Source organism: Dermacentor andersoni, chromosome 6 (genome assembly GCF_023375885.2).
Source record: "Dermacentor andersoni chromosome 6, qqDerAnde1_hic_scaffold, whole genome shotgun sequence".
NCBI lineage: Eukaryota > Metazoa > Arthropoda > Arachnida > Ixodida > Ixodidae > Dermacentor > Dermacentor andersoni.
The window spans coordinates 174,250,561-174,272,415 of NC_092819.1; the positions used below are offsets into that span (position 1 = coordinate 174,250,561).

General features: G+C 46.6%; 1 pseudogene; it reads left to right on the forward strand.

The window, feature by feature from the left end:
* The first annotated feature begins 211 nt into the window (after nt 1-211).
* LOC126523718 (uncharacterized) lies at nt 212-16,991 on the forward strand (annotated as a pseudogene).
* The last annotated feature ends 4,864 nt before the right edge of the window (nt 16,992-21,855 follow it).

The window sequence follows — 21,855 nt, forward strand, 5'->3', positions numbered from 1 at the left end:
CATTGGAAAGAGGACCCACGATATTGATTCCTAGCGTCTTCCATGGTGCCGATGGGAATTCAACTGGCTGCAGGTGTGGTGTCACGGGTTTTGCAGACTTGTCAACTGATTGGCATACCCCGCACGATGCAATCAATTGTTTTACCTGCTTGCACATAGCAGGCCACCAGTATTGTTCACGTAGTCGCTGCTTTGTCCTTGTTATGCCCGGATGGAACTCGTGGGCTGCGTCAAGAAGCCGTGCTACAAGGGACGAAGGTACGACGAATTTGTCTCCACGAAGCAGGAGGTCTCCAATGACTGAGAGCTCAGGCCGCACCCGGTAGAACGGAATTGCCTCGGGAGGCAACATCTTCATTGGAGGCCATCCCGACGTCGCCCACTTTATGACCTGTTGAAGCAGAGGGTCCTGCAAGTTTGAACGACAAACTCTGCATGACTAACACAAGTTGAGACAACACAAACGCTCCCCCCTCTCTCTTCGTCTTCCACATGACCTGGGAGGGGCATCCTTGAAAGAGCATCAGCAAACGTATTCCTGTCACCCTTATGAAAGTCAATAGTAAAGTATGCCGTCAGCCTGGCGTGCCATCTTGCAATCCGGAACGGAAGTCGACCTACTCCTTTTGTACTCAGGAGTGTGACCAGAGCCTGGTTGTCAGTGCGCAGTGTGAATGGGCGACCCCAAAGGTATACTCTCCGTTGTTCGCGTGCCCACACACAAGCAAGGGCCTGCAGTTCCCCAACGGAGTACTTCTGTTCCTGTGGGGCAAGCCTGCGAGAAGCAAAAGCAATCGTTACAAGTTCACCATTTCTCGTCTGCTGCAACACTGCTCCCGAACCAATGGACGAGGCATCTGTAGTGACAATAATGTCGCCCGCAGGATTAAATAGCTGTAAACATCTTGTGGGCAAAGAACTTGTCAGCTGCTCGAAACAAACTTGTCTCGCATCATTCCAAGTGAATGGGGTATTCTTACGTAGCAACTCGTGAAGAGGCTCGACAAGCACTGCATAGTCAGGCACAAACTTGGCGTAATAGCCCATCATGCCCAAGAATGAGCGCAAAATGCCAATATCTGTTGGTGCCGGAGCAACCTCGATGGCGTCAATGTTGCTTTGTAAGGGTCGTATCCCCTTGTGAGTGATCCTGTGACCAAGGAAGTCTTTCTTGTACATTGAAAGTAAATTTGTCATTCAGCTTCAATCCAGACTTTGCAATCAAGTGCAAGACTTGGTTCACATTCTTGAGAGAGAGAGAGAGGAACAACTTTACTGGTGCATTAGGAAATGAAACGCGTTAAGCGTCTGATGGCTTGGCTCCCTCTTCGCGGGCTCCATATGCTTCCAGGGCCGCCTGGCCCCTGTGGATCAGTCGGAGCTGGTCTTCCAGGGTGGGGCTGGACAGCATGATCTCCCATCGCTCGTAAAGGGTGGGGATAGCAGGGGGGTTAGTTATGAGTATAGGTGGGGGGTGGTCTATGGAAAAATTGCACTCTCCTATGACGTGCCTAAGGGTGCCTAATGCATTGCAGTGAGGACATGTGTTCTTATATCTCTCTGGGTATATTTTGTTCTGGAGGCAGGGGTGGGGAAAGGATCCTGCCTTGATTTGCCTGTATATTGTTTGTTCGGCTCTGGTCACGGAGTGGTGGGGGTGCGGGAAGGTCTTCCTGCCGTCCCTGTAATATTTGACTATATCTCTGTAATTTGTGATGGGTTTGCGATCCCCTTGCCTCCTCCTCGTTGGCCCGGGAGTTTAGCCCTCGGGCCTGTTGATGAGCATATTCGTTGCCCTCAACTGAGGAGTGAGCCGGGACACAAACTAACTCGATTGCTTGTTTAGGAGGCGTAGCTTTACCAAGGATTTTTAGGGCCACAAGGGACACCCAGCCAGATCTGTAGTTCTTGTATGCAGCTTGTGAGTCCGTGGCGATCTTGGTGACGTTTGGTTGCAGGAGTGCGAGAGCTATCGCTGCTTCTTCTGCTTCGTCCGAAGACGGAGTGTAGATTGATGCACAGGTGACCAGCTTTTCTAGCCCGGTGACCACGACTGTTGCCCTCGTGGAGCGTTTCGATAGAGAGGCGTCTGTATGTAAAACAGTGTCGTCTTCCTCCAGGGTCCTGGAGATGGCTCTTGCCCGGGCGTCGCGTCGTCCGGCATGCCTTGTGGGGTTCATGTTTCGTGGTAGTGGTTTGCATTCCAACTTCTCACTCAACTTTTCGGGTAATTGGTCGTGGCGGGTGCAGTCCGATTCTTGCCATCCTAGCTTGCGGAGGACGCTTCTGCCCGCCTTGGTCTGGCTAAGGCGTACCCTTTGATTCGATAGGTGGGCTTCTACGAGCTCGGCTACTGTGTTGTGGACTCCCATTTGAAGTAATTTTGTCGTGGATGAATTTATGGGAATACCCAGGGCCTGCTTCGTGGCTTTCCTGATTATTGCGTCAAGTTGTAAGACGTCCTTCTTGAGGAGCTGCAGGTACGGCGCTGCGTAGACGATTCGTGAGATAACAAAGGCCTCAACGAGGCGCAAGGTGTCCGATTCCTTCAGACCCCTCCGCCTGTTGGCCATTCGTCTGATCATGTTCAAGATTTGGTCTGACGTGAGCTTGATTTTTCTCATCATGGCTGTTGCCTTGCCGTCTGCCTGGATCAGGAGACCCAGGATCCTGAGTTGAGGTACCGGGAGGATCCGGTTCCCTTCCAAAGTGATTTCTGTGTTTTCTACTTGTGTCCTCGATGCACGTGGTCTGACAATGGTCAGCTCCGATTTTTGAGGCGAACAGCAAAGTCCACATGTCTTCACATAGCTGTTGATCGTGTCAGCCGCTTTTTGGATCGTGTTTTCCATCCAGCCATCCAACCCTGCCCTCGCAGTCCAGAGGGTGATGTCGTCGGCATATAATGCGTGGCCCAGACCATCTATTGGTTCGAGAAGCTTGGGCAACGGCAGGAGAGCCATTCTCGAAGTGTTCCTCACGTGTGCTTCCATACACAAGGACATCATCGATGTAGCACAAAGTGTTTGTGCAGTTCTGCAAAATAGTGACCATCAGTTTCTGAAAGGCAGACGATGCCGATGCAAGGCCGAAGCAGACGCATTTGAATCCGTATAATCCACTATCGGTGAAGAAGGTAGTCAATTCTCTGCTTTCAGGACTTAGCAGAACTTGGTGGTAGGTGGCTGCTAAATCAATCTTGGAAAAATACCTTGCACCGTGAAGTTTGTGCAATAGTTCTTCCGTGTGCGGCAGCGGAAATTTGGCAACAACAATCGCTTTGTTTGGTTCGCGCAGATCAACACAAATTCTTATCTTGCCATTTTTCTTTGCAACTACTACAATTTGCGATACCCATTCAGACGCATCAACCTTTTCGATGACATCATCATGCTGAAGGCGCTGCAGCTCTTCACGTACGGCATCTCGCACCGAAAATGGCATGCGCCTCAATTTAGCAGCGACAAGCGCGATTCCTTCTTTTATCTTGACCTTATGAACAAAATTTGTGGCCAGACCTAACTTTCCCTCAAAAAGTGCAAAAACTGACAAAAAGTTCCGGATCAACGCAAGGCCTTGTGACGCTTGCGTAATGTGGGTGCATTGCAATGACATACTGTTGATGTGCAGCCGCAGTGCTTTGATGGCGTCGATGCCGAGGATGTCAGTGGCGTCGTTGACGAGGTAGAAAAGTATGTCGGCGTGTCGACCCTGGAAAACAACTGGCACTGTCAAACACCCCTCTGTGCTTATCCTGCGCCTAGAAAAATTGTTAAGTGAAGCTGATGTCGGCTGCATGGAAAGGCATTTCAACCTTGAATACGTGGCGGTGGACAGAATCGAGACAGCAGAGCCCGTATCTACGAAGAAACGTATGAGTACATCTTGCACGAGGACTTGGATGGTAGATTCCTGCTTTGGTCGGCCGTGCGAGAAGCAAGACGTTGAGGTCGCCGGATGTACTGCAGGTGTCGACTTCTCGGACCGCGAGAGCCCGCTCGTTTGGCGTGCCGCTCTTACAGACACGTTTAAAATGTCCTCGTTTGCCGCATTTGCTGCATATCTTATTCTGCGCCTTGCATTTCTTATAATCTGCAAGACGCTGTGGAGACCCGGAACGAAAGCAAGACTTGTGCTGCTGCGGTAGCGGTAATCGGGATTCTGTACGGCAGCGAATCTGACGTTCTTCCACCTTTTGAATGCTCGCAGCCGATGACTGCAGCTCAAGCGAGTATTTCGTAGCGTCTTCAATACTATTCGCAATAGCCAGCGCACGTTCAAGCGTGAGCGAAGTGCCTTTTGCAAGTAGGCGTTTCCGAAGAACATGGTTTCTTGTCTTCGCTACAAGTTGGTCACGAATGAAATCGTCAACTTGCTCACCGAAGTCGAAACTCAACCCGTCAAGTCAAGGGCCCCGCAGTCCAGCGGGGCCCTTGAACGGCGCTGACGGAAAGAAAGGCTCTGTCTCTTTTTTAGGCAATCCGTCGGCCCTGCACGGGAACGAGATGCGGCACGGCAAGGAGCAACAAAAGATGCAGTGATCATCGTGACGGGATGACGTCATTATCGGCAGCGAATGAGCAAGTGGCAACCGGGACCCTTCACGCTTTAAAAGAGAAGCGGATCATCGCATCGTTGCAGTCCAACGGGGCCCTTGAACGGCGCTGACGGAAAGAAACGCTCTGTCTCTTTTTTAGGCAATCCGTCGGCCCTGCACGGGAACGAAATGCGGCACGGCAAGGAACAACAAAAGATGCAGTGATCATCGTGACCGGATGACGTCATTATCGGCAGCGAATGAGCTAGTGGCAACCGGGACCCTTCACGCTTTAAAAGAGAAGCGGATCATCGCATCGTTGCAGACCAGCGGGGCCCTTGAACGGCGCTGACGGAAAGAAACGCTCTGTCTCTTTTTTAGGTATGAACTCTGAATTTTTTTCATCTTGCTTGTTTTAATCAAAGGGGCGTTGCTGGACTGCACTTCTGGTTTGTTTGTACTGTTGCTTCGCTCTTTGACGTTGCTGACACGAGTGAAATGGAAAACACTGATGGTCGTGTGCGCATGAAGGCTCTTTCATCCGATGGAATTTTATGTGGTCTATGCCATAATAAGTACCATATAGGTAAATGCGCAGGAGTAACTAAAACTGCCTATAAAAGCATGAGCGACTCTGACATTGATTCTTGGAAATGCCAGACTTGCAAAGCGGCCGACACTCGGGTTCGCAAGATAGCGCATGAACAGCATAAAAACGAGAATGAAAAGGCAGCAATGAAAGAGCCTTCACTGAACGATGTCATGGCTTCAATTGAGTCACTGTCGTCGAAGTTCAGCGATATGTTGGAACGCCTAGCAAAATTTGAAAAAACTGCTGAAACACAAATGCTGAAACATAATTACACACTGTTTAAAGTGGAGGAACAACATAAGCAAATTGTAGGAATGAAGGGTTCACTGGAACACATTTCTTCGCAGTACGACACGCTACTGAAAGCGATTCAAACACAAAAGGAAAAGATTAAAAATCTGCAGACGACAACCGTAAACTTAGGTGCGAAATCAGTCTGGCAGATGAGGTCGCGCAGATGAAAGTAACGATTGAAAGTTTAGAAGAGTACTCTCGGAGAAGTAATATGCAAATCCACGGAATACCTCAGTCAAACAATGAAAACCTGAGAGATATCTTGAACAATTGTGCTGCCAAATTGGGTCTGACTAAGCCAATGGACGGACAGCTAGAGGCAATTCACAGGATTAGAATTCGGACAGGGGCAACTCCGCCTATACTGGTTAGGTTCTCTAATAGTTCAATTAGAGATGCTTGGCTAGTCAAAAAACTTCAGCTAAAGTCCGATAAAATCTTCATTAATGAAAACCTGACATCATATGCGAGGAAGTTGTGGATGGCGAAGAATGCAGCTAAAGAAAAGTCGTAGAAGTTCGCGTGGGTGAAGAATGGTAAAGTATTCGTAAGAAAACAAGAATGAGCCGGTGTTATGAGAATTGAAAATGAAGCGAGTTTATCCGTGCAAAATTATGTAGACATGGAAGTAGAATCTAACACAATTAAATGGTGGGTAAATTACCGGCAGAGATACACCTGCGAGGAAGGAAAAACTGCATGTCCTATTCTAATTCATATTAACATCAGAAGCATACACAAAAATTGGGATCTATTAGAGCTTTATTTGGAGCCATATAAAGACTCCTTAGATGTGATTATCCTGACCGAAGTGAATGCAGACGAAACTAATGCTACGTTATATCAAATAAAATATATTGAACAATTTTCCGTATGCCGTCACGAGAGAAGAGGAGGAGGTGTTATAATATACGTTAGAAACAATTGGCTATGCGAAAGACCGACCATAACTATCAAAGAAGCAGAGATGCTGCTGTTATCAGTCGAATGTGCACGTGCATCATTCATAATCTGCGCTATCTACAGGCCACCAGACAGAAATATAAGCATATTTTTAGGGGAATTGCAGCATCTCGTAATGACACTAGAGAAAAAAGATAATATAATTCTGGTAGGTGATCTCAACATAGATACCTCTTCTACTACTAAAAATTATGTCAGTGACTATTTGACTCTCATTTCAAGTTATGGCTGAGAAAATAACATCACAGGAATTACATGAGAACAATTCTTAGGGAACAAACTTACGACGTCATGTATTGACCACATAATAACGCGCGTTTCTATCATGCAACCTGCCACAAGTATTGTAAAAGAAAAAGTTGCTGACCATTATTTCATTGCTCTCACAATATTTAGTGAAGACTTAATGAATTCACGTGCGGAAACTGAACAGGGATTTCGATAACCAGAAGATTGATTAATTAAGGAATATCATTGGGACACCTTATTAACACTAAATCATTTACAAGCATACGAGAAGCTAACTGGCATATTTAAATCAATTTGTGATAATAGCCGAAAGATAATTACTGTGAAAAAAAAGGAAAATCGAGAAACCATGGATTACCAATGAAATTAAAGAGTGAAGTTAATCAAAGAAAAGCTGTGGCGCCAAAGTAGGGCTAATCAATCAGACGTACAGTTAAGAGAAGAATTTAGGCAAACAAGAATTAAGCGAACAGCTTCACTAAGGCTAGCAAGGAATAAATACCATAGTAATAAGCTGAACGAGTGTAAATTTAATTTGAGAAAATCGTGGAACATAGCAAATTCCCTAACAGGCAGACAAACAAAACGCAACATAGACGAAACCATAAGAAATAATTTCCCCAGAAGACAAATGGATGAAATAGCAAACGAATTTAATAACTGCTTTGCTAATACTGTTCAGAAACTTAAGGAAAATTCCTCTAGGGGTACAGGTTACATAACAATCAAATCAAACGTCAACTCTGCATATTTGAGTGAGGTAACTGTTCTCGATGTTTGGGATGTAATAATGTCATTTTCCATTACTAGAATGCCAGGATATGATGGGATTAGATTTCGGGAGATATTTTTTCAACTTTGCTTGTTTGAAGAGGGTGCTGCTATATATTTACTCTGAAGTTGTTAGCATGGGTCAGATTCCCAATGCAATGAAAATAGCTTTGATTAGGCCAATTTACATTGCCGTGTGTTCTAGAAAAGCTTATCCACAAGAACATGGTTTCCTTTTGCGAAAAGTTTCATCTGTTGTCTAATTCACAGTATGGGTTTCGTTGCAAGAAAAGCACAATCACACTACTAGAGGACTTTGCAGACGTAGTCAACAGTGAAATAGATAAAAATAAGATAGTAATTGGGCTTTTTTTAGATCTGAAGAAAGCTTTCGACACGTTAGATCACGAAATACTCCTTGAAAAATTAGCTCAAATAGGATTCCGCGGGCCTTTCATAGATGTTCTTAAAGACTATTTCAAAAATCGTTATCAGGTCGTTCGGATTCAAAATATAGACAGCGAGTTAATACACATAAAGCATGGAGTCCCACAAGGATCCGTACTAGGCTCACTACTGTTTAATTTGTATGTGAACGATTTAGCCCATCTAGCGCTAAACTCAAAGTTATACCAATTTGCGGATGATACTGCTTTAATATTACCCCATGAAAATCTTAATGAATGCGTTACTTTGTTACAGGACGATATACACAAAATAATGGCATGGTTTGAGAACAACTGCATATTTGTGAACAAAGCAAGAACACAGTTAATCCGCTTTCACAGCCCGCACAAAAAATTGCAGCTAACTGCACATCTATACCTGCATAGTGAATACTGCATTTGATGCTCTTGCCAAAGTATGCAGTATGCCACAAAAATAAAGTACCTTTGTGTTATTTTGATGAATATTTTTCATTTCTATATCACATACAATATGTAGCTAAAAGACTACGAGCAGTATGTGCAGTCATGTACAAAATCAGATCAGTATGTGACGTTCGGTTAAGAAAACTCATATATAAAGCTCTAGGGGTAACCATATTACGATATGGCATTACGATCTACGGACTTGCTTCGCCATATAGGCTAAACGTGTTAAATAGAATAATACAAAAAATAACGAATGATATAGCATACGGAACAAACAGCAATGCCATCGGCAACGGTGAGCTGATGGTAGAACATAGTATATTTGATGTTAAACAACTTTTTCTCTCCGTGATACTTACGAAGCATTGTTTTGATGAATCCTTTAAAACAAAAAACGTCAAAATCCGTGATCTGCGCAAGACTGAAACATTCGTTCGGGCTAAAAGCATTCACGAACTACGGTAAAAGAACGCGTACATTTTATGTAGCGTTCTACTTCAATAAAACACAAGTTCCCAAAGTATCGTCATTCAGGAAAATAAAAGATCTTGTGCGTCACACGGTTCTGACAAGTGACTGGGAATAGCAGAAGCAAAACATGTGGCAGGAATTTTCTGATGAACTTTCGCTAGCAATTGTATAAAGCAGACTAGAGTATTGTGTTCTTTCTATGTGTATTTTGTTCTTTTTTTTTACTTTCCAACAGTGTTTGATAACTGCTACTTTTCCAACACATTGACAACTGTATATGATGAAATAGAGGGATGTGCTGTACATTTATTTTGCTGCTATAACCCCGTAACAATATGTCGTTGCTTAAACTATGGCTCGTGCAGGAACAAACTGCAAGAAATTAGACCAGCGATGGAGGAACAGGGTGAAGGCATGGAAGGGAGGAGGGTTCGAAAATGTGTCCTTGTGTTGTGCCTTGTTGAAGGCAAGAAATACACAGTGGTCCGTATAACAGCATCGGTGCTTTCGCGGACTACAGGTTACTATTTGTGGCGCATACAAGAAATTTAATTTGCTATTGTACATTTTATTTTTCACTCTTCCTATTGTTTCCTCTATTCTTAGAGCACAAGACTGTGCGATTTGGGCCAGAGCACTGCCCAGTCGCGCTCAAAAGCATCATTGCTTTGGCGGGCTGAGAAAATATTTGGCTGTACGTTTTATGTTCGAATAAAGAAAGAAAGAAGAAAGAATGCCAGCACGCGCAGCGCCATGACGAACGCTGCTGCGGTCTCCCCAGGTAGTTGGACGCGCTGTCCGAACCTATGCCGCTCCACGATCACGTTCGTTTAGCCACTGCTGCATCGTACTCGTCGCTCGTGCCGCCTTTATCCTTTTCCTATGCATACGGCGTCGACGGTTTCTTGTCCGGCAATGCGTAGTACAAGCGTTGGCCTTCAGTACCCAAACTGTGCTGTAACAAAGCGTTACGGCGCGCAGGTGGGTGGGCGTCGCTCCCCGATGCCAGGAGATATTTCTTGAAAAGGTGGTGCCACTGCGTATGAGGAATGGCGGGCTTCGCGGGTGTCGGCAGGAACTCGGGCGGTAGATGTAGGCTCATTTCTTCCGCTTTCGGTCACTTCAACCCTCGTCGCCAACTGTTGTATCCGCCGTCGTGCCCTGCCCGACTACGCCGCCAGCGCTGGAGAACCACGAAGTGAACCGCCCAGGCCGTATCATAGAATAAAGAACCAACTTTAGAGAAACGAAACTGTACCTTCGGCAGTGGTACGAAAATAAGCAGCGGCAGCGCATGGAACTTAGCAGGGCGGACGCCCGATGGCGATGCTCAACCAGGAAGCGCAAGTGGTTTTTTTTAGAGCAAAATCCAATATGGCCGTTTTCCGCCGGTCACGTGCGCTGGTACGCGCCGTGCTCGCCCTGCTACCTATGCGGCATGCCTCATTGCCTAGGCTGCCGCGTAGCTGGTGCGTCCTAATTTCCAGGAGACCAAAGAGCTTCTACTGACGCCCATGCAAACAACCCACAAGTGAGTGAAAAGGACATGCGACTTTATTGGCAGAAGAAAAGCAGTGCACCTTCTTGTACAAGAGCAGAAATAAAATTTGCATCACGAGATACGCTGAGAAGTTCAATTAAGTCGTCGCACATGGCGGTCTGGTAACGAGCGACAATCAGCAGCGCAAGCAAATTGGACAGTGCCCCACCTGTTTGCATCGACAGTCGCCGTAACTTGCATTGCTAAGCAACCAGGTGACGCAGGAATCTGCTGCCGCAGTCAGCAAAGGGACATGGACTACCCGGCATTTTAGCGTTATCACCTTTCCGACCTGCACGTTTCCTTTTGTTCTTTCGCGTGCCGCTAATGTGTAACTCGCACTTGGTGCCTCACATTCTCAATATGGGCATGGTCGGTTTTGTGGGCATCAACATTTTGCAGCCACTTTTGCAGAGGCCTTTCCATCCACGTGGCTATCAACTTCATACACTTCGGATCATGCAGTCACGTATGCTGGGTTCCGTTCACGCCACGTCACGTGTGATGAAGGCCCACGAGCATAATTTGCCCACTGCTGCAGCATGAAAAGTCGAACAGGGAGCACCAATTACGGTGTGTGTAAATTGGGAGTCATTGTCGCTGTGTGGATTGCCGGAGCAGATGGTTACCTCGCGAGACTGTTGCCCAATGCAGCTGACCAGATCGTCACCTCCAAGAAAAATAACATGGCAACCATAATCAAGTGAGACTCGGCATTCAATCACCGCATAAAGTTCAGACAATACACCGTACATTGGCTAAGATCCACATGACAACAGTGAGCATTCACGCACTATAGGTCGCTTACAGAACATTCAGCTTTCCGATTTCAAGCACAGTGCTTGCCTTCGTCGCACATGGCAGTCTAGTAATGGGTGACAACCAGCGGCGCGAGCAGATTGGATAGTGTCCCACCTGTTTGCATCGACAGTCACTGTAAGTTGCATTGCAAATCAATTGGGTGATGCACGCATCTGCTGCCATAGCCAACACAGCGACATGAGCTACCTGGCATTTTAGCGTTACCTTCTTTCCAACCTGCACGTTTCTTTTTGTTCTTTCAGGGGCCTTTAATGGGTTGCTCACACTTGGTGCACCACCTGCTCTCAATATGGACATGGTCTGTTTTGTGTCAATCGCCATTTTGCAGGCCTTTCCACCCATGTGGATATCAACCTCGTACACTTCGGACCATGTAATCACGTATGATAGCCCCCGTTGACGCCAAATCATGGCCGAGGAAGGCCACAAGCAAAACTTGCACATGGCTGCAGTTGGAAAGGATGGAACAGGGAGCATCAATCACGCTGCTTGTAAACAGGGAGTCTATGTCGCTGTGCGGACTGTAGGAGCAGTAGCAGTCTGAGAGGCTGTTGCCCAATGCAACTGACCAGGCCACCACATCCGAGAAATGTAACACGGCAACCATGATCAAGTGCTACAGTATTGAAATAAGGCTATGCAATCAAATCACTTCAGCATACCTTAACATAACGCATTGACACTATACACTATACATTGGCTATTATCCACATGACAACAGTAAGCATACACGCACACGGGTCGCTTACGGCACATTCAACCGTCCGACTGCAGGCATAGTGCTTGCCTTCGTCGCACATGGTGGTCTGGTAACAAGCAACAACCAGCAGCGCAAGCAGATTGAACAGTGTGTCCTACCTGTTTGCACTGACAGTCGCCACTGAAGATGAGCAACTTGCACTGCAAAGCAATCGGGTGACGCAAGCATCTGCTGCCGCAGGCAACATAGCGACATGAAGTATCCGGCATTTCAGCGTTACCTTCTTTCTAACCTGCACATTTCTTTTTGTTCTTTCGCGTGCCGCTAATGTGTAACTCACACTTGGTGCCCTACATTCTCCAAATATGGGCATGGTCGGTTTTGTAGGCATCCCCATTTTGCAGCCACTTCTGCAGGCCTTTCCACCCATGTGGATATCAACTTCATACACTTCAGACCATGTAATCACGTATGATAGTCTCTGCTGACGCCAAATTCATGGCCGAGGAAGGCCACAAGCAAAATTTGCACACAGCAGCAGGAAAGCACGGAATGGGGAGCACCAATCACGGTGCGTGTAAATTCGGAGTCTATGTCGCTGTGCGGACTGCAGTAGCAGGTGCTTGCCTCGAGAGACTGTTTCCCAATGCAACTGACCAGGCTCCCACATACGAGAAACGTAACACGGTGACGAGTACCAAGTCGAACAGCAGCGAAACAAGATTCTGCAATAAATCACTTTGATGTAGCTTGCGCAAAAACAAAGGCTGTCGAGCAAGAATAGCAGTTTTGAAGGAGGCTAGGAATTAAATAAAGGAATGAGAAAGCTTGCATTCAAGAAGGAAGCCACTACCTTGCATGTACTGAAAGCAAAAAAAAAATTAAGTTTAATGCTGCATTGCACACAGTGAGCAAGACACACGCCAATGCCGCATCAGCTATATCACGAGAGGAATTGCACATGGCAACGTACACTAGAAAATACTGCTATACATATGTTATGCTACTAGACAGTGACTGGTATTAAGTATGAGCAAAGAATTGGTTGACCTTTAATGTTTGGATGAGGAAGAGGAATGATCTTTAACAAGAATGTGGAATGAAAAAGCTTGCACTCATTGGGAAAAAATTATACTTGGCACAAATGGTATTTGACAAGGCCAGGAAGCTCATTAAGGAAGGGCAAGCTGACGGAACTCTTTTGGCCAGCGTCGTCTGTGCTTGTTCAGAGGTTGCAGGTACATCTGAAGACACATAATTTTTGTTGTTGAGGTACCTGGATGACTCTGCCAATATCTCTGCTGGTGACATGATGGCAGAGGCTCTTTTCACTCTTGACACAGTCGTCTGTAGACTTGATATCTCATCCAGATACTTCTAGAACGACTTCTTTGTTCATGGTGTAAAGCCTTGCGAATTCGGCTTCAGCCCCTTTTTGTTTATGTAGATGGGGGCTCCCGTGATGACCAAGATGTGCTTGGCACAGACTCTGTTGGGGCAGAACAATGACACATGAGATACAGCAGAGATTATCCAGTCATGTAGTGTTTTGTCTTATGTTCCAACCAATTATACTGAACTATAAATACGAACAAACGTTCATATCATCTGCTACAAACGAATTACATGTATCGAAAGACTGGCAAGCCAATACAGTACATATCAAGCATATTTATTTCTGAGCCAGGTGTTGTTTACCTTGTGGTAGCAGCCAAAGTCCACGCAATGATCTTGTTGTAGCAGGTAGCAACTTCTCTTTAGTGCGTGGAGGTTGTTGCTTTATACTGGTGCCGTCCTCATTACTGCATGTCTGGAACAGAAATTTTGGCTGCATCGGAAATTGAATAAGCACAATTTTGCAATATGAAATGTGAAAAGGTGTGACATATACATTGTAATGGTTTGTGACTGCAGAGCACATGCAAATGTACACTCTTTGTTCTAGGGTGCTTAGTAGCATGGTAAATAAATATTGCTACTCTCCATAAAATTGATGTCTGCCTAACTACAATGCATGTCAACAGCTGAAGTATTATTAAGGTCACAAATGAGAACATTTGTGCACTCATTTATGCACTAGAAGAGATCACACTACTGGTTTCGCAAGCAAATGCATGAAAGACATGAAGGTATTAGAAATGATGGATTCTTTTTCTGCATGAACTTGATGCACCGCTTCACTACTACAAAAAATGTCCTCGGGTAAACCAAACTGCACAGCAAGGACATTTGGAACTAAGAGGTACGAAATATGGGTGAATTATCATGCGTGAAACTGTTTGATACATTAAATTCAGTACTTTATTTCAGTTTATCAAAGGGTTATTCGGTTCCGTGGATGAAAGAACTTGCAGGCGGACTCGAAAAAAAAATACATTGATAAGGCTACTCTGTCACCCATGGCTACGGCTACAACGAGATATAAAATGGGACGTGCGTTCCGATGTCGCTTTCTCTTTCGTGAATTCGCCGCTAAAAGTTTATTTCGCAAACAGCAACGGAGTGTCCTGACTGCCCATATGTAATGCAGCATCTAGTTCGTTAACTTGTCTCCACCTGTACTTTAACGAGAGCAATATTACTCCAAGCTCATCTGCACTGTTGGTCTGACGTGGGAAACAGCGTACACTGTGGAAGTAGCTGATAGTGCTAGTTAGCAATCGTGGCTAGTTGTCTTTTGTCATTCTTGTCGGCACCAAGTAATATTTACTTGCAGAAGGCTTTTATGTTGGTTTAGTGAATCTGGATGTAGTACGGTATGTACTAAAGCTCATTTTTCTGTGCGGCATCTTCTGGAGTCGAGTAGCGCGTCTTACTGTGTAACTGACACATTTCAGGGGCGCTTTTGCGATCGCCCAGACATCTGGACTTTATAGTGACACATGTACTTGTCTTTTTTGGGTGACCACTCTTCACCGTCAAAGAAATGCTATCGCATCGTTCAGCGTAGCACTCGCCCGCATGTATCGGAAGTTTCTCGAATGTTATCGATCGTTCTATCCGCTGTCTGTCATCGCCGAACCTTGTGTAATCTGATTGCATGTATGCGTGACGCGAATGGTGTAGAACTTTCTGGAAGACACGCGGGCACCAGCGATTACTCTTGAACGTTCGATGGTTCGTGTATAAAAGCTGAAGCGCTTGATCCGCTGATTTCAGCGATCGCCGACTGTGTTCGCTGGTGTCGTCGTGCTTTAAGTGTAGCCTGTTTTTGTGGGCACAGGTTCGGTCAATAAAAGTTAGTTTCATCATTCAAAGTATTGCTACTGTGTTCTTTGCCTTTATTACTATGACGCTGTTTGTGTACACGCACCAGTTCAAAAAAAAAAAAAAAAGGACGTGGTCGACCGCCGCGTTCGTACTGCGGCGCGTTCTAAAAGGAAGACAGGCGCTCCACAAACAGGGGGTATCACCAATCTTGGTCATTCTGACCATTTTTTGGCATTTTTGTAGATGTACACACACTTTGTGGGTAAATAACGTATGCAATTTGATATTCTGTTTGCCTTCCCACTGCCTGTGTATGTATGTGCGCCTAGCACATGGCACACCATAAAGCAAGACATGCAGTGGTGAAACATGATATTCGCCCTAAGAACTACACCTCATGCCCTATTCCAGTCATGCCTTATTGTTCGTACTCATCTGTTTTATTGCTTATTCACTTTACGCCACAGGGGCTAAGGAGGAGCTTGTCAAGCGTTGCCGAAGCTCTTCTTCCATACGTTCGTCACGCTGAAGAAACCTCCGGGTACTCCGGGCATTCACCAGCGGGCTCGATGGCTAGATGACGATGACAAAATATGGCGGCGCGTACACGTTGTTTCGGTCTTGTCTCACACCTTGCTAGTTTAGCTGCGAGTCTCGCGTGAGGCGGCTGTCGCGGCGCGCAAACGTGTCTGCCAAATTGTTTCTCGTGGCCACCGCACGATGGCGCCACAATGCATCACAAAAGGCGAACTTGCTCGTTGGGCCTAGGGAAGTAGGCCTAGAGATGAAATCGAAGAACGTGAAGGCCGCGGGGGACGGGGAGCAAGTGCAGTGCGACGAGTGCCTGCGATGGTGCTTCCTCGACGAGAATAAATTCCAGAATTTAGCAGACGCGGAGGGGTCTAGTTTCACGTGCAGGTCATGCGAGGGTGTCAGGGAAGCCGTCCAAAAACTGGAAGAGAATTGGGCGGCTAAGTTCGAAGAGCTTAAGGCACACCTAAAGGAGGAGCAGGAGAAGCGGGTAGCACTGCAGGCGAAAGTTGACAATTTCGTCAAGGTGGAGGCGGCTCGGGCCGCGCAGTTAGTAAGGACCGTGGCCGAGCTTGGGGAAGAGATAGAAAGGAGCGCCGAACTGGAAAGGCGGCTCGATGCGCTTGAGACGAGGGTAGCGGAGAATGTCGGGTCAGGACATCAAAGTGGTGGCAAAAACTCAGAAAGTAGGGTAGACCCTACAGGCGAAGTGGGAGGCAGGGCGCCAGAGCAAGCGGTCATCAGCCCGCCAACGGTGAATCGGCGTAGTTATAGCGAAGCAGCGCAACACGCCCCGAGTGAGGCGACGCTGCAGCCACAGGGGCGCCAGCGGTCGCGAAGGGTGGGGCAGCGGACACAGGCTGGAGGCGAACGGTTCGCACGCAGAAGGGTCCTAGTGATAGGGGACTCGAACGTGGGGAGGGCTGAAGAAGTGATGGCGAGAGTGTAGGCGGACGGGCGAGTACAGGTGGAGGCGCAAGCGGGCAAGTGCATTGCGGAAGCAATGACCAAGGCGCGGGAAGTAGTTGGGGTCAGCACAGAGAGCGACAGCTTGGTCATTATGCATTCTGGGCTCAATGACGTGCTTACGGGGAGAAGCCAGGACCTTGAGAGGCACATTGAGACTGGGCTGAGTAATCTTATAGAGGCCTCCGGGAGGGTGCATCTGACGATATGCACTATCCCAGAGGTCCAGGGCCAGACTTAGCAGGTGGAAAGGAGGGGGGTTGAGGCCAATCGGGTTATTAGGAGTCTGAGCGTACGACTCGCGCACACCGTGATGGAGGTCAACAGGGACGCGTAGGAGCCGGCTCCCGGCATTTTGTGCAGGATAGCATTCACTACAGTGGCGCCACTGGCAAAAGGATAGGGGGCAGGATGGGTCGCCAGGCAATAGCTTTTTAGGGGGACCCAGAGCTCTGAAAGAACCAGTGTAGGCGTGGACGATTCGAGGCAGGAGCCACAAACAAGCAAACATCGGTACTGTAGAAGAGGCGACAGGAATAAGCACCAGAGCCAAATTAAGTCAGACATAGGGTTCATTACCATGCAAGGTGGCAGAAATAGGCTAAAATGGGTGGAAATCGAAGAGAAACTAAGGCAGGAGAACTTCATGGTTTATGGGTTTGCAGAGACACATCTTAGGGACATGGAACAACCGCCCTGTAGCCCTGATTATGCATGGGAATACTGCAACAGAGCGCAGGGTAGTAGAAAGGGCGGGGGAATGGGAGCACTCATTCATAAAAATACAAATTGGCAAAGGGTCAAATAGGATGGCAAGGAGCATTTATCGCTAAAAGGAAAAGTAGCAGGGGCGAGAACACTTCTAGGCTTTGTATACCTTTTGACAGGATCAAATGCTAAAGAGGAAAACAAAAAAAATGTTGGATTGTATAGCAGCAGACATCAATGAGCTAGGAAACGGATGCGAGATAATTGTATTAGGAGACATGAATGCGAATGTTGAAGATATGGATTGGTACACAGACTCCAGAGAAGTGGTTCTTGTGGGGAAGGAGAAAAGGCTAGCGCTATTTTCTGCAACCCCTGCGGGAGCACGGCTCAGCGCCAGCAGGGTGGAGGGGATGGGGTTAAAAGAGAGAGAGAGGGTAGGAGGGAGAAAGGTAGAAGGTCGTAGAGATGGAAGCGAAGTAGTGGCCGATCAGGAAGTCCGAGGTGGTGGGATGGCCGTTAGGCCATCCGTCTTTGTAGAAATGTCCTATAGTCTCGCCGAGAGCCCCGACGAGTCGAGGTACCCGACGACACTTAGGAAGGCTGGTAGGTGATTACGACAGGGGAAGAGGATATCTTCCTGTCGTGAACATGGCAGCCCCAGGCGGTGGAACTCTTGTAGAAGTCGACCGCGATGCTGCAGGTGAGCCGGGCAGGCCAGCAGGAGGTGCTCGAGAGTTTCTGGTTCACCACAGGAGGCACAGGCTGGTGAGGTGGCTTTCCCAAGGCGGTGCCGGCGGGCTGCCGTCCAGTAGCTGTAGCAACATGCTGCTGGATATGTGTGAGAGGCATAACTTAGTTGTCTTTAACTCTACTGAAAAGTGTGACGGGATCATAACATGGGAAGTAGGGGGTCGACACTCGAGAATAGATTATGCGTTAATGTCACATAGGATGTACGATAGATTAGGAGCCATGATTATAGATGAACAGGACTCCAGAAGTATAGGTAGCGACCACAAACGTATCAATTTGAGTTTTAAGAGGGAAACTAAACCACGAACGACGCGTGAGGAAATGTCAGATGTGATTTTTTACTCGGAAGACCAAGTGGAAATAGCGGCCAAACAAATTGCAGAGGAAATATCAGAGGGTACTGAAACTGATTTATCCAAAGTTAATGAGACTATTTGAGCCTGAGCTAGGTAAGGCGCGAGTCAGGAAAACAAGGCAAGGGATACGAAAACTCAAGAGGTGGTGGGATGAAGAGGTTAAGAAAGCCATAAAGAAACGTCAGGAAGCCTCCAGGGAACACAGGTATTCCAAACCTAAGGGAGAACCTGAAGCAGAAGTAGAGAGGAAATGGTAAACTACATAAAATGCAAAAGGGAAGCATCCTATTTGATCAACGAGAAAATCAAGACAAAAGGGTACCAATGGCTGTCAAAAATAAGCAATAAAAAAGATAAACAGGCAGCTAGAAAATTCTGGCAACATCTCAACTCCTTGGGTAATAGGACAAGCCTAGAGCAGAGGCATATAGTAACAGCTCAAGGTACTCGGTTAGAAGGAGAGGAAGCAATGGAGCATATAGGAACCATGATGTGGGAAAAATTTACAAAACAGAGAAATGGTACATGCAGTACGTCCGAGAGGGATAGCCCGGTCAACCCACTGCTTTCGCTTGGACAAAAAGAGTGGGAAAGGGCTGAGAAGAGGGTACCAAGTAGCACATCGGCAGGCCCCGATGGTATTCCAATTACGTTAATAAATTGGGCCCGAAATCTAAGAAAGCATTGAGGGAGGTGGTGAGCAAAATGCTCATCAACATCATCAGCCTGGTTACGCCTACTGCAGGGCAAAGGCCTCTCCCATACTTCTCCAACTACCCCGGCCATGTACTAACTGGTGCCATGTCATCCCTGCAAACTTCTTAATCTCATCCGGTCACCTAACTTTCTGCCGCCCCCTGCTACGCTTCCCTCCTCTTTGAATCCAGTCTGTAACCCTTAATGACCGTCGGTTATCTTCCCTCTTCATTACATGTCTTGCCCATGCCCATTTCTTTTTCTTGATTTCAACTAAGATGTCATTAACTCGCCTTTGTTCCCTCACCCAATCTGCTCTTTTCTTATCCCTTAACGTTACGCCCATCATTCTTCTTTCCATAGCTCGTTGCGTCGTCCTCAATTTAAGTAGAACCCTTTTCGTAAGCCTCCAGGTTTCTGCCCCGTACGTGAGTACTGGTAAGACACAGCTGTTATATCTTTTCTCTTGAGGGATAATGGTAACCTACTGTTTGTGATCTGAGAATGCCTGCCAGACGCACCCCAGCCCATTCTTATTCTTCTGATCACTTCAGTCTCACGATCCGCATCCGCGGTCACTACCTGCCCTAAGTAGATGTATTCCCTTACCACTTCCAGTGCCTCGCTACCTATCGTAAACTGCTGTTCTCTTCCGAGACTGTTAAACATTACTTTAGTTTTCTGCAGTTTAGTTTTTAGACCCACTCTTCTGCTTTGCCTCACCAGGTCAGTGACCATGCATTGCAATTGGTCCCCTGAGTTACTAAGCAAGGCAATATCATCAGCGAATCGGAAGTTACTAATGTATTCTCCGTTAAGTCTTATCCCCAATTCTTCCCATTCCAGGTCTCTGAATACCTCCTTTAAACACGCTGTGAATAGCATTGGAGAAATCGCATCTCCCTGCCTGACGCCTTTCTTTATTGGAATTTTGTTGCTTTCTTTATGGAGGACTACGGTGGCTGTGGAGCCGCTATAGATATCTTTCAGTATTTTTACATACGGCTCCTCTACACCCTGATCCCGCAAGGCCTCCATGACTGCTGAGGTTTCGACTGAATCAAACGCTTTCTCGTAATCAATGAAAGCTATATATAAGGGTTGGTTATATTCCGCACATTTCTCTATCACCTGATTGATAGTGTTAATATGGTATATTGTTGAGTAGCCTTTATGGAATCCTGCCTGGTCCTTCGCTTGACAGAAGTCTATGGTCTTCCTGATTCTATTTACGATTACCTTAGTAAATAGCTTCTAGGCAACGGACAGTAAGCTGATCGGTCTATAATTTTTCAAGTCTTCTGCGTCCCCTTTCTTATGGATTAGGATTATGTTAGCGTTCTTCCAAGATTCCGGTACGCTCGAGGTCATGATGCATTGCGTATGCAGGGTGGCCAGTTTTTCTAGAACAATCTGCCCACCATCCTTCAACAGATCTGCGGTTACCTGATCCTCCCCAGCTGCCTTCCCCCTTTGCATATCTTCCAAGGCTTTCTTCTTCTGGCGTTACTTGTGGGATTTAGAATTCCTCGAGACTATTCTCTCTTCCATTATCGTCGTGGGTGCCACTGGTACTGTATAAATCTCTATAGAACTCCTCAGCCGCTTGAACTATCTCATATATATTAGTAATGATATTGCCAGTTTTGTCTCTTAACGCATACATCTGATTCTTGCCAATTCCTAGTTTCTTCTTCACTGCTTTTAGGCTTCCTCCGTTCCTGAGAACATGTTCAATTCTATCCATATTATACTTCCTTATGTCAGCTGTCTGACGCTTGTTGATTAACTTCGAAAGTTCTGCCAGTTCTATTCTAGCTGTAGGGTTAGAGGCTATCATACATTGGCGTTTACTGATCACATCTTTCGTCTCCTGCGATAGCTTACTGGTATCCTGTCTAACGGAGTTACCACCGACTTCTATTACACACTCCTTAATGATGCCCACAACATTGTCGTTCATTGCTTCAACACTAAGGTCCTCTTCCTGAGTTAAAGCGGAATACCTGTTCTGTAGCTTGATCTGGAATTCCTCTATTTTCCCTCTTACCGCTAACTCATTGATCGGCTCCCTATGTACCAGCTTCTTCCGTTTCCTCTTGAGGTCTAGGCTAATTCGAGTTCTTACCATCCTATGGTCACTGGAGCGCACCTTGTCGAGCACGTCCACGTCTTGTATGATGCCAGGGTTAGCGCATAGTATAAATTCTATTTCATTTCTAGTCTCGCCATTTGGGCTCCTCCAAGTCCGCTTTCAGCTATCCCGCTTGCGGAAGAAAGTATTCATTAGCCGCATATTATTCTGTTCTGCAAAGTCTACTAACAGCTCTCCCCTGCTACTCCTAGTCCCTATGCCATATTCCCCCACTGACTTGTCTCCAGCCTGCTTCTTGCCTACCTTAGCACTGAAGTCGCCCATCAGTATAGTGTATTCTGTTTTGACTTTACTCATCGCCGATTCCACGTCTTCATAGAAGCTTTCGATTTCTTGGTTATCATGACTAGATGTAGGGGCGTAGACTTGTACGACCTTCAATTTGTACGTCTTGTTAAGTTTCTCAACAAGACCTGCTACCCTCTCGTTAAAGGGAAGCTGAAAGGCTTTCCAGAAAAAAAAATGAGTGAAGAGCAGTACGTCATGGTTTTCAACCCTCTCAATTCGAATATCGCATCGAAATTGAGCGAAAGAAAGCGCAAACAGATTTCGACGAAAAGTGCAGCAACAGACTCGGGGCAGCTCGTCCGCGTCATTTCCGCCTGTGATTGGTCGGGCGCCTCGTGACGTCAACAATGGCGTTCGTCCGGACCGACTGCTGCC